We start from the raw sequence: 14,623 nt of genomic DNA, 5'->3' as shown, positions 1-14,623 counted from the left end.
AAATAAATTAAAAATGGTTGAACATGTGTCAAAAAATGTTTGACTAGATGAGATTGATGATTTCATTTCCTAACATGCAATAAATTGTTTGAATGAAATTAACTAAAAGAAAAATGTGTAATCAAAGTTGTGTTGGAAAAAAAAATATCTTAGAGATTTAGGTAAACTTAGTAGATATCAAGTTGAACTTTCGAGAGAAAATAAAATTGATTTCAGGGAAACAAAAGCTTACGCAATTAAAATTTGAAATTAAGAATCAAACATTCTTATTTAGAAAAAAAAATACAAATATTAAAAAGGAGTATGAATAAGTGTATGTCTAATAAACTCTTTAATTCATTGAGATTCAAGTTTGTATTTCTTTTAGATGCATTACATTATTTGAACAAAATCCTACAAAAAAAAAATATTGGTATAATCAAGGTTATAATAAGAACTACCTAAATTGAAGAACTCAAATAATTGATAGAAAATAAAATAGAACATAAGCTTTTTATGTTAATAATATTTTAAAAACTTAAAATTAAGTAATATTAATTAATATATAAATTCTCTATCAAAATTGAAATAAACCAATATCCACCATAACAAATTTATTTGGCATTAGTGTATTAATTATTGATTAGAGATATTGAACCTACTACACATAAACACAACAAATTACTCTTAAAGGCATGTTTATTTGAAAATTTAGTTATATGTTATTTTTAATGTGCTTTAGTTTTAATATCTAATTTTTCAGCTATAATTTTTTTATTTAGTTTTAGTTACAATGTTGTAAAAATAATATTCAGAATCTATGAGAAAAGGTTGAAAATTTAAAACTTTTATAAACACCATTTTTTTTTTTTAAATTATAACCAAATCTACAAAACTTAATCAATCCTATTAATGATGATTTGGATTAGAAAAGCGCCACATAAATTCAACATTAGTTCCATGAATAAATGAATGATATTTTTTTTAATCATAAATATTTTATGTAACATTCCAAATATATTATAAAGGTATATAATATAATAAAGGTGTCACCATGAATAATACTAGAAAGCAGTTAAAAGTAATAGGATTACAGTCATCCTTAAACAATACTTAGAATTTGGAAGTGGAGTACTAAAGTTTCTCCCTGAAAATACAAGGAATTAAAAACTTAGAACATAATAAAGTTTCTTCAAAATATCCTAGGACAAGAGAATTAAAGCCTAGAGAACTAGACTGTAGCACTGTCATCCCCATCAAGATTTGTTTCCAAAGTATCTCCTTGCCATCTGCTCCCATCCAAGTGGATGATCATCGCAAGGGAAACAAACACAAACATGGCACAAACACAAACAATTGCAAGGGTGAGCTAATTATATAAAAAGCATACAATTAAGAGCATGTACATACAAGATATTAATTTAAAGCAAACAAGATAAAACATTCATCCTATCATGTTAAATACTAGACTTTACTCGTCTGGACTTTAGAATGATAGTCAAGCTATGGCGGGTCATGCACTCGTGGTGGCTTGTGATACTTAGGCTCTACCGCCTTGGGCTCCACCGCCCTGGGCTCCCCCGCCCTGCCACACTCACGATGTTAGCTTGTTCCGCGCCTTGAAGCATGATGGAAGCCTCCAAAACTAAGACCTCATGTTATTCCTCACCACATGGTTCAGTCCTCTCTACGTGAGAAGAAAGACCATTGGAGCGTCAAGAAGACCCTCAAGACTGAGTTCCTACTTCCATTCTAAAACACTAAGAATCTCACCAAGAGATTCTGAACAGATGGAACTTGTTTACTACTTGGATCGTACTTTCATCACTTTGTAATCATATACTTTTTGTCACAGTCAATATATACATAATCTCAATAATATACATTAACCCATTCATCACAAATTATAAACAGTTCCATAATTTATCAATACCAGAATCTTTATAATTTATTTTCAATGCCTACACTCATATACACTGAAAACATGTTTCCTTTAATTTTATTATAATATTATAAATTATTATGAACATCACCAACTATCACCATTTTCCTTTATACATATCTTACATACCTATTAATTTTTCTTTTATATAATTATATTATATTAAACTAATATATACGTACAGTATCTTATAAATATCCATATTTATATTATATTAAATCAATATATATATATATATATATATATATATATATGTTACGTATTGTATCTTATAAATATATATATATATTTATATTCTATTAAACTAAGATATATATAAATATAATCTATACATTAATAATATAATATATTATGATACATATTATCTCTAAATAACTTACAATGTTCCCTTAATTATGAAAATGCTTGCTAAATTTTTCATTACTACAAAATACTTGTTCCCCACCTCACATCACTACCCAATTGGAGAGGGTTTAGATGTCTGAACGCATCAAACTCACCTTCGGTGCTAGCACATATGATTAGTTACAACTGACTGGACCAGGCCAGGGCTGCTTTATGATCAGGGATGTGCCAACTCAGGTTTTTAAGTCCCCTCTATCCTACCAACAAAGAAAGGCTCTCAACCAGTTTTAATTAATTTATTTATGTTACCTAAACTACTCTAAACCTCAAATGCCAATTCTTTTTTTTTTATATTTTATTTCCTCTCACATTAATCAAAAACAGTACCTGTGTATCCAATTGCTATCCAACAAAGCTAATTAAATCTCACTTAAGACCTTTTCCAAAACATCATCAATCACAATCAATAACCCATTCAGAAACAATTCATAACCATCAAAACAGGACACATAAAATCAATCCCAGATAAATCATTTAAGTAGCATAGTACACACCAAAACCAATTACTTAAAACAGTAACATTACAGTCTCAATAGTACATCACATTTTTAATTCAACATGCATAAAACACTAAAAGAGGTTCAATTCAAAGCACCAAATTCAGAATTCAACATGCATATATTTTATAAAATAATTTCAAGCAAAATAATTAGCTCCCCTTACCTGGAAAGCTTAACAGTACCACTTGCTAAGAGTGTCCTAAGACAGTACCCACACAGCGGAGCACAACAACGCCCTACAACTCACCAAAGAGGCGATGGAAAACAGCTCTTAGAGCTAGAATATAATAGAAATCAGAAAAGGAAAGGTTCTAATTGCATGAAATCAGTAAAACCCCAAGCCCTAGGTTTCGAAAATAGCGGAGGAAATAGCAAAACCACTTACGGGAAGGAGACGGAGAAAGTAATCGGTTTAGAATGAAGCCCTCGAAGCCGCGAGCGCTTAGGCACCTTCAAACCAAAGATTGAACAATTCAACATAGTAGTATTTTAGAGAGAAGGCAGAGCAATATTTAGGGAAAATGGGTTTTAGAGAGAGAGTGGAAAATTAGCAAATGAAGAATCTGACTTTGAAAAAAACCCCTTCTAAGGTCATGTGCCCTTAATCTTTATGGGCTGGACTGCCTAAACTTAAAGTCCATCAGCCCTCAGCTTATTTTCAGGTCCTTATATTTTAGTTTAGACATAATTATATCTTGAGTCTTGAAAACTTTCAATTAAATCTCTATTCACTTTTATAGTTTATTTAATCATATAATTTTAAAACTTTTCAATTAAAACTTGCACTTAAATATTTTTGTTAAATATATGATCTAACAATTATTTTATCTTGTTACTCTATTTAAATGTTTCTCACATAATGCTTATTATAAGAGATAACAATGAGATTAATGTATCTAATGAAAATTGTTCTAAATTTAATTAATATTATAAAATTATAAAGGTTTAATACCTATTTTGATTTTTTGGTTTGTAAAGTGTGTTCAAAGTTGTTCTTTTTTTTTCAAAAGTTCACTAACGTCCTATATTTTAAAAAATAGTTCACGTTAATCCTTTTTACTTGCAATGTTAAAAAGGATAATGGCAAACTTGCCCTCCTAGCAAAAACTTGATGACTTGTACAGTTATTACTGACGTAGCACTGTGAGGTCATTTAAAGTGTTAATTACATTTAGGGTTAAAATGATGTGGAAAATCTAAAACACCTTTCATGTCACCGTGAGGACATCATTTTCTTCCTCGCGATTCAGACACAACAAAATCTAGAAAAAGTTCTAGTTTTTGAACTCCTAAATCGCATAGCAGAGCAACCCAATCACATCGCTGTCATGAACCCTAGCTCGCAAGCGCCGCTGCCATAGATCTCCATCGCAAAACTCCATCACACTTAAAAACTGAGGGACCAAAATAAGTATTAAACCAATTATAAATACAATAAATATATATATATATATATAAAATAAGCAATTATAAAATTATAAAAAAATTTAAAATTAAAAATTAAAAAATGACAAAATTTACAATTAGATAAATTTATCTTTTCATAATTTCACAATTTTTAGTTTTATAGTTTTATAGTTATCTAATTTATAATTTTACATTTGTATATTTTATAATTTCGTAATTTCGCAATTTCACTAATTATGAAATTATATATTTTTATAATTTGTAATTTATTAATCTTTTACTTTTGTAATTTTATATTTTATAATTTTATAGAATTTTATAATTTTATATTTTATATTTTATATTTTATATTTTTAATTAAATTAAAAACAATATTCCTTAAATACAGTCAATCTTTGGAATTATCATGACATTTATGTAGATTGACTATGTAAGATAATTACCACATCCCAAAATTAACAGAATATTTGACTGTAAGAACTCAATTAAAAATTTAAAGTTTTTAAAAGTTTAGTAAACTACAAAAATTTAATAAGAACTCAATTAAAATTCTTAAATTTACTAGGAACTCGAAACTTATTAAACATTTAGTTTAAAATTAATTAAGATGAGAAATATTATGCAATTTATTGTAATAAACAATGTCTTTTATGATTCTTAGATAACCCTTTTATTGGTACACAGTATCTACTGAATTCACTATCGAATAATTAATATTTCTGAAAGAAAAACTTAGTTGTTTAAACCACATTTAGTGTCTCTTCTCATTCACTTTTATTTTGTTCAAAAAGTTTAGTACCACTTTGATTAATTACAGTAATTCTTTGGGTTAAATATGTTTTTAGTCCCTATACTTTCAGGTGATTTTGGTTTTAGTCCCTCTTTCAAACTATAGTACAATTTAGTCCATCTTTAGAAAACTCTGGTTTTAGTCCTTTTTATCAAATTTTTTAAACTTTATTTGTTGTTTCAAGCACCTTACATTATAGCATTTGGATTGTTTACACTGTTTGACACATTTTTGCTTCAATGTTAACTGAGAAACGCGTTTGAAACAACAAATAAAGTTAAAAAAATTTGGTAAAAAGGACTAAAACCAGAGTTTTCTAAAGTTGAAGGACTAAATTATACTATAGTTTGAAAGAGAGACTAAAACCAAAATCACCCCAAAGTATAAGAACTAAAAACATATTTAACCCTAATTCTTTTAATTTGAGTCCTATAAATAGAAATAAATATATACTTAATATAATATTAAATGAAAAAAATACTACCATATTTAGTATCTAGAAAATATAAATTAAAACTAACTTTTTCTAAAACCACCTTTATCATTAATAAAAAAAATAAAATTACTCTGGTTCAACAATTACCTATTTAATGAAGAGAAATAACTTTTAATAAGTTTATTTTCATAAAAGAAAACTAATTAATACAAATACCATTTTAGATTAATTCTTATATAAGGAAAAAAAAAAAAAACATCATAGACTACTCTGTATTTAACATGAGTTTCAAGCAAGTATCCAACTTCCATCAACTCAGTTTCTGTCAATCCATCATACATGCATGCATGCAAAGCTACCTACAATACATCACCACCTTAATTCTTAAAGCCACCCTTGTTCTTTCTTCCAACACACTATTCAAATTTATTTTTTAAATAGAAATGTGACAGTTTTTTTTATCTTAACCTCAGTAAAACTATCACTAAAATTAATAATTTCTTCTTTAAACTTAGTGGTAGAAATCAGAAAGGTTCATAATAATTTATTCAAAGGAGTATGAATGATATTTTGTGCAGTTGTATTCTTGAATTTGTCGTGACTGTTTCACAGTTGTAACATATATTATTGAAGGGACATGCTCATCGAATTGTCCAGAGGTTCAGATAAAAAAAAAAAAAAAGTGAAGGACGCAGACAATTTCATAATCAAACATGTTTAGTCACCATGTTGTTTGTTGTTTTCTTTCAGTTTTAAGTTTTTTGTGTTATATATTCTATTTTCAAGCTGTGATTTTTTTGAAATAATTTATTTTAAAAACGCTGACAGCTTTATGGAAAAACTTAAAAAAAAAACTTTTATTAGTGAAATTGAAACATGGATATCTTAATTGAATGGTGCTTGGATGTATCTAGAATTTCAACCAATATTTTTTTTCAAAAAATATATATGAACTGAACTTTGTGGAACAGGTACATGTAAAATATTTGAAGTTGGGTCTGGTTCCAGAAAAGACAATAATTACATAGTTGTCAACCTTATTTTTAATGTTCTTCATCATTTCTTTTTGTTCATCTTCAAGCACAAAGTGTTTATTATATATATATAGATATATACTTCGGGTTTTTTATACTAGTGGATTCACAAATAATTGAGAAAGACCATAGAAAGTATTATTTATTCACTAATATGTTAAATCATATAAAAAATTAACATTATTTTTAATTCAGAATTTTAATGATGAATTTATAAATTTTTATTTATATGTTCAGTTTTTTCTTTTTCTTTTTGTAAAATGAAACATTTGAATCTGAAATACTTCAATGATGACATATTGTCATTCTATCATGATACAGATACATTTGTCTAAATCTCCTTTTTGAAAAAATTTTTACACATAAATTATATCGTGTTTGTCTAAACCGATGAGAAAAATATTCAGTTCTAATAATTATTAATGAATTTCTTTATGAAGATTTATTGTAAAGATTTAATAATAATAAAAATGGTTAATTAAATCACATAAAGAGATTGATACACTAACGTAAAATTTTAAAATAGTAAATTTATATACAAGGCTTTTTTCTTTTCTATATGATGGTAATTTTATCTTCTTTTACTCAATATATTACTTAAACTTATATTTAGAATCTGCACTTTTACACAATGTTACCTAAATCGTAAGAATCTTTTCATACTAAGTCATTTTTATTAAATATAATACACTTAAACTAATGTACACAGATTTTGTAAGCAATGATACTAAATAAGATTAATTTAAAAAAAAAATTGTCTATGTTTTACTTTATTAAACTTAATTATTTTTGTTATTATTTTGATATGTGATAGTATCTTATAAATACTATTGTTTAACAATTATGTGCAAGAGTAAAATAGATATATTAGATTGGTTCTTAGTACATTTTCACAACCGTTTTAATATATGTTTATGTAATATGTCAAAAATATTAGATTAGTTTTAGATCAATCGATCTAATACATTAACTCAAAAAGAAAGTGACTATGTGAAGGTGTAAAGGAGAGAAGAGTGAGTCACCAAAGATCATCGACAAACCACCATGGATCAACATCAACGAACCACTACTAGTGAATCGTTATGGAGAACATAAAAAATATTAGATTAGTTTTGGATCAACCGATCTAATACATTTACTAAAAAAGAAAGTGACCATGTGAAGGTGTAAAGGAGAGAAGAGTGAGTCACCAAAGACCATCAACAAACCACCATGAATCAATATCAACGAACCACCACTAGTGAATAGTTAGGGAGAACACCGGAGTCCAACCGTAAAGAACCGTAGATAATACATTTAGTTGATTAAGAAACTTCATTAAACATCATGGAGACTAGCAACACACATTTAGTAAAGCAATGGTGTTATGATTGTATTTCATTAATAGAAAAGATGAGGAAAACACTAAAACACTGAAAAGAGACAACTACGAAGTGAGATTTCTTCACAAACAAAAACCTTATGGATAAAAAAAATGAAAGAAACAACACTAAATTATTGCATCAGTTATTGAAGAGTGACCTTGAAAAGATGAAGAAACTTGTTAAAACATGTGACAATTGAATACAACGAATGTTTTGGAAAAGATTAAAGCTTCGTTATCTTTTTCATAAATAAAGAAGATCCAATGGAAAAAAAAAAATTAAATTCGAAAAGTAAAAATGATTTTTACATTTTGTTGAAAAAAAAGCATAAGTTATTTTTTCAACTGATCTTTTATATATATATATATATATATATATATATATATATATATATATTAGTCTTTTTATAACGATTCAATATGTATAGTAAATCGCTTCTTTTTAATATTTATAAAATCATTTTTATATTTTAAGTTAAATCAATTTCGATATATCCTGTTTTAATATCACTATTTTTCTTTAGTAAAAATTGAAATAAAGTAAATTGTAGTTTATTATAAGTTTCACACACAAAGTTGAATTAACACAAAAAATTATTTAAGTGTTTTTGCCGACATTTTTAATGATGATGCAAAAATTTACATATGATGTAGGGGTTGCAACTCTGACATGTGATTCTTTGCAACTCAAAGGGACAACCGACACCAATCTCTCTATATTTTGTATTTAAATTTTTGTGTGGACCAAAGGGGCATGCTCATTTGTCTATCGTACTTCTTATCATTCATGAAAATAGTAACACTAAAAATCCTCAATATTTGTAAATATTATTTGTTTGAGATGTCTTTATGATTTTGCCTATTAAAACCTAGAAAAGAATAAAGAAAATGAGTTTAGGTATAGTTATATATGATTAGGAATTAGGGATTAGGTATAAGGTTTAAGGTTTACAACTTTGAGATTCGATATTAAAATGTGATGGTGGACGGATAATGATACTTTAACAACATCTTTTTGATAATATTTTAACATCATTTACGTGTCATTATGTGATTGATTCAAAATTATTCCACAATTAATAATAATAATCATAAACATCAACATGGACCAATCACAAAATGACACGTAGATGATGTTAAAATTTTGTCAAAAAATATTGTCAAAGTGTCATTATCCTTAAAAGAAATCTCTGGGTGGGTTAAAGTCTTCGGGTGTGTTTACTTTGAAGAGATGGTTTCGGGGAGAGTGAATGGATGAATTTGAGTGTAAATTTTTTGTTGTTTATTTAAGTGAATTTGAGGTGAGTAAGAGTGAATTTGGAAGTAAAATGTGTGAGAATTAGTGTAAAATTTGACTGATGTGATAGATAAATAAATAGTTTAATGGGTAGATATAAAAGATTAACGAAATACCCTTAGTAATAAAAGTAATATAAAATGATAATTATTAATATTATATATAATTAGGAAAATTATTATAAAGAGAGAAAAAGATAAAAATTAACTTTAAAATTCCATTATTATTATTATTATTATTATTATTATTATTAAATAGGGATAATATTGTAAAATGATAGTCTATCCCGCAAATCTCTTCTCTTTTGTGAGATAGGAGATTACACCAATCCTGCAAATCTTTACTTCACAATCACCTCAAATCTATAGAAATGAACGCACATTTTTTTCACAAATCAGTCTTTCTCAATCTCTTTAAACAGTAAATCCTTTGAAGTGAACAAAATCTTAGTTTGCAAGTTTAAATAGATTTTTCATGTAGTTTGAAGTTTAAATGGATAAAAGTGTAGATAGATTTTATTAAGTTTGTTGTTTGTATAATTTTTCTTAATACTAAATATTTTAATTTATTAGTTTATTAATTTAATATAATATATTTATAAGTAGGAACATAAAATTTATTTTATACTTTAATTTGTTTATATAATATTTTTTTTCTTGTTTTACAGTAAATTAATCTTTAAATTTTAAATATTATATTAAAAGTAAACTTTTTTTTTATAACTTTGTTGATTTTGTTTTTATTTTTGTCTATTATATGATCTTACACTTATATAAAATGAAAATAAGTATAATAACTTGTCAGCTTTTGTGCAAAAGAATTCTTCAATCCATATTATCACTTTACATATACAATTAAGAGTTAAAATTATTACGCAAATAACTATTTCAGTTTAATAAGTAATTTGGAGTTCAAGTTTTATGTATGAAATTATTAAACAATAATACAAAATATTATTACATATATTAATATAAAGTTTTTATTGGTTTTATCACTAATAATGTTCATGTTTTTAAATAAAGTGCAAGTAAAATATTATTATATATTTTAACATTTCAATTGTGTTAATATCCCAAAATATAATTATTATTTGTCATTATATAAAAATTTATTAAAAAAATAAAGAATATAAAACATGAATACCAAATCTAATCCATGTTAAGGAAAGAAAAAGAATACATGAAAAAACATATCCTACCCAAAACCTACTATGAAAGAAATACAAACTAATAATCTTGGGCATATCATACAATTTTTTTAAATATTCATCTTTTAAGAGATCAAATTTAATATTATTCACTCTAACTACGAATGTGCATTATTTTCAACAAATTAAACTTTCATTAGTCATGGTCGATGAATGATACTATTTAGAAAGTTTGTTAACTTTGACAATAATTAATTTTTATTCAAATTTTAAGTAATATAAGTTTTTTTTTTTATAATATAATTTATCACTATAAATATCAATGAGAACTGAGTTCAGTTACATATCGTTGTGTCTTTCCATTTAATATGTACTTTTGATAATTTATCGTGTTCTCTTTTTAAGATTGTTCAAATAAAATGGATAAGAAATACAGTTTCTTTTACATTTTCTTATACAACTTACCTAACTTTCTTCACCTTATGATTGTGAAGTTACCCGTAGATACTAAAGTGGTCTATTCTAAAAACAAATGATATATTTAGATTTTTTTTTTCGAATCTTGGTAAAATAAATACTAGTTATTGAGTTTAACTATTAAATATATGATATAAAAATAACTTTATACGTTATTTAATTACATGTGATCTTTAATATAATTTTTCAAGGTAATTACTATAAAATATTTCTAAATATAATATCATTCAAAATATTTTTTTATTTGTTTTTGTCATTACTCTTCTTGTTGCATTCGTGAAACATTAATCTTTCTTATATTTTGCTAAGGAAAATGATGTTTTAACACTATTTTTTGACACCATTTTAATACTGCACACGTGTCAAAATGTGATTGGACGATTTCAAATTAAAAAAACAAACTTTGGTTTTTCTCTTCCAAATATATCCTTGTCTCAACTTTTTTAATTTAAAATCGTCCAATCACATTTTGACACGTGTACAGTGTCAAAATGGTGTCAAAAAATGGTGTTAAAATATCATTTTCCTTTTGCTAATTATATGATTTTACATTCTATTGAATTGAAAATAATATATATTTTATATTACTTTGATAACACTCGAAGTAGATTGATTCTCTATTTCTTAATAATTTATGTCGTGAATATAAATGTATAAAAGTAAAAAACAAAATAATTAACAAACCAATACAGTGATCAAACTAAAATTCATATAATTAGGAAAACCGATATTCAATAGATAAAGTCAATTTCTAAAAAGTCAAAGTTAATATAAGATGAAAAGTCATGACACCAAACAAAATTTTGTTTAAATCAGTTAGATTTATCAACACATATGTTACATTCAAGATATATGTGTGAAACTTTAAAATTTAAGCATATACTTGTAATGGTACAATATTGCCATTTACCTTTCAGTCTTTAAATATTGAGATTATTGAGATTAGTATAATCAAATATATTTACATGTAACATACATAATCATTTTCAAGTAAAGGTAAAAAATTGAAAATTTTGTGCTAACTAGTCTAGCATTTCACTTTAGAAAATGCATTTTTTTCCTATAAAATTATCAACGAAAATATATAGAAATTTATTCTTAGTGTAACATCCCAAAAATATAATAAAATACTATATAAAAGAGTGAACGATATGATAAAACAGTTAAATAAAACATAAAGTCTAACTTACAGTTATCCAAAATAACTATAAATTTAAACTTTATATACAAACGAAATAAAATAAAATATCTACAGACTATACTATACTAACTAAGCCACCAGATCATCCCCATCAAGCGTATGCTCCACAGTAAAACTCATCTTCATATGCTTGCACCCACACGATGATCATAACCAAACCAACAAAGCCATATACAAGAACAAACACAAACAGAAGGGTAAGCTGGATATAAAAAAAAGTTCATACTTTAGTAGATCATGCAATCCAAACTTAATTCATTCATATGATACAATCAACTTCAGACATCTTAACACGTTATGACTTAGACTTGACCGTTCAAACTTAGAATGAATACCGAGCTATGACGAGTTGTGCACTTGTGGTGGCCTCTACTGCTTTGCAAAGCCATTGCCATGGGTTTCACCCTACCACATACACAAGGTTAGTCTGTTACCGCACAATAGGCCTCCAAGTAGCGCCTACACTAGGACCTCCTACTACTCTCACAACATGAATCAATCCTCTCTATTTGAGAATGAAAGATCATTAGAGTGTTAGGATAACCCCAAATACTAAGCTCCCTGTATTCATTCTTATAACACTTAAACCACACCAAAAGAGTCCACCCATGGAACCCATAGAAATATTCATGAAATCATTAGAATCCATATAATTATGCATACCTTCACAATTGACTCACTACTCATTACTTGATACTCATATAGTACTCATACACCATTCTAAAATGAATCATTTACATAACTCAAACCAACAAAGAACAAAGAAGAAAAAGTAAATAATACTCTGGTACAGTCACTCAACGCACACACTCGCTGAGCGAAACTCACCAGACAGTGGACTAGATCCTTAACTCACTCACTCAACGCACCCATTCGCTATCCGAATAAAATGTCAGTGTTCCCAGACCCTAACTACTCGCTCAATGCACCCTCTTGCTCAACGAAAGTACTTAAACAAAAGACCAACCTCTACAACCACTCGCTAAGCGAATCCATTCGCTCAGCGAGTCTACATAATCTACAAAACCAAATCTATAGAATTACACAACCTACACCAAATTTACCAATTCCAACTATTTTTTTCCAACTTCAAACTCTCCTAAATTGTGTTATACACCTAATTAGACTTGAACAAATGTTTCTAAACCTCACTACCAACATTCTAAAGTGATTACTAACCAATTCTCCCTTTAAAACACCAAATTTCTCAACCTAGGGACTCAAATCTCATTCTACTACTTTTTTTTCACATTTTTAAGCAATTTAGTGACTCAAACAAGCCACATTTGACCTACTCAAGCTGTCCCAAGAGACCAATTGAGCATCTAACCTCTAATACTCATTTTCACTATCTCACTTCCTTAAAAATGACTTACTACGAAGCAAAATTATTCCAATTCAAGACTAACCAACCTTATCACAGACTTCTAACCCCTACCTATCATCAAGACAAATCTAATCATCAATCAAAACAGTTCAAAACTTCAATTCATTAATTCACACCAAAAAACCATCACATGTCATCATATTCCAGTAATTATAAAAATCAAATAATTTACTAGCTTCCCTTACCTCTATAATTTTGCACAGCTCAAGAAATACCACAACCGAGACTTGCACCGCAAGGAATGTCTGGAAAACCTACAATTCACCGATTGGAGAGGAGATTTCAACCTTAGAACCTAAATTGAGATAAGAATCAAGAAAGAAGAACTTTCTTCACATGCAAAAACATGCTCATAGATTTGGGGAAAGATTTAAGAAAAAGGAGCGAAACTTGCTATGATAAAAAATCTGATCGGATAGACAGGTAGACCTTGACGCCGTGATCGTCTAGGTACCTCCTGATCGTCAAACGATCTAAGCGTGAGAATTTGTAAAGAGAAATGAGAGAGAATGAAGAGGAAAGGGTTTAGAAAGATAAATAATGAGACAAGTTTTATAAAATTCTATTTATATTATAAGATTATTTTCAAATAAAATACTCTGTCTCATTATTTTAATAAACCTATCTACTCTAATGCTCTATTTTCTAGATTGTTACACTTAATTCATTATAAATAAATAACTCTATTAACTTGATTTTAGCTATTAATTAAAATAAATTTTATTATAAATCAATTAATATTAACTTTATTTTTAATTATAATTTATCTCTATTATTAGTTAAAATAAATTTTATCAGATAATATCATCTTTATCTTTAATTACTTATGTGTTTTCATTTTTTATAATAAAAAATAATAAACTATTATTATTATAATTATCAAATTAAAAATAAATAATTGTTAAATATTTATCGTAAATAATTTTTATTTATTTTATAGACAGTTTTATAACTAAAAATTATTAAGTTAAAAAATGGTAAAATTGAAAAGAAAATGGACAAATTTAAAAAATCAATAAAATTGATGTAATAATTATTTTAATTTAAAATAAATTATTTAAAAAATAACACATATAAACACACACAAAAAAATCCTATGTATATAGATAAGTGTAGGTAGTATGTTATAACTGAATTTTATATATAACATCTAACTAATATCATTAGCGGATAATAATACATTACAAACATTTTAAATTAACTACATAATTAATTCAAAATTACTTTATAATTAATAATAATTATAAACACTGATATG

At 26.4% G+C, this 14,623-nt stretch overlaps 1 long non-coding RNA gene across 1 annotated transcript; it reads right to left on the bottom strand.

Annotated features, from left to right (window-relative positions):
- Window positions 1-1,033: 1,033 nt before the first annotated feature.
- On the bottom strand, window positions 1,034-3,450 carry LOC111242673. Its single transcript, XR_002669960.1, has 3 exons — window positions 3,212-3,450; window positions 2,990-3,062; window positions 1,034-1,268 (listed from the first exon to the last, which is right to left on the bottom strand). It is a non-coding gene; the product is annotated as an uncharacterized LOC111242673 (long non-coding RNA).
- Window positions 3,451-14,623: the final 11,173 nt, after the last annotated feature.

Source organism: Vigna radiata, chromosome 10, assembly GCF_000741045.1.
Source record: "Vigna radiata var. radiata cultivar VC1973A chromosome 10, Vradiata_ver6, whole genome shotgun sequence".
Lineage (NCBI taxonomy): Eukaryota > Viridiplantae > Streptophyta > Magnoliopsida > Fabales > Fabaceae > Vigna > Vigna radiata.
This window is presented reverse-complemented; position numbering and strand designations above follow the sequence as displayed.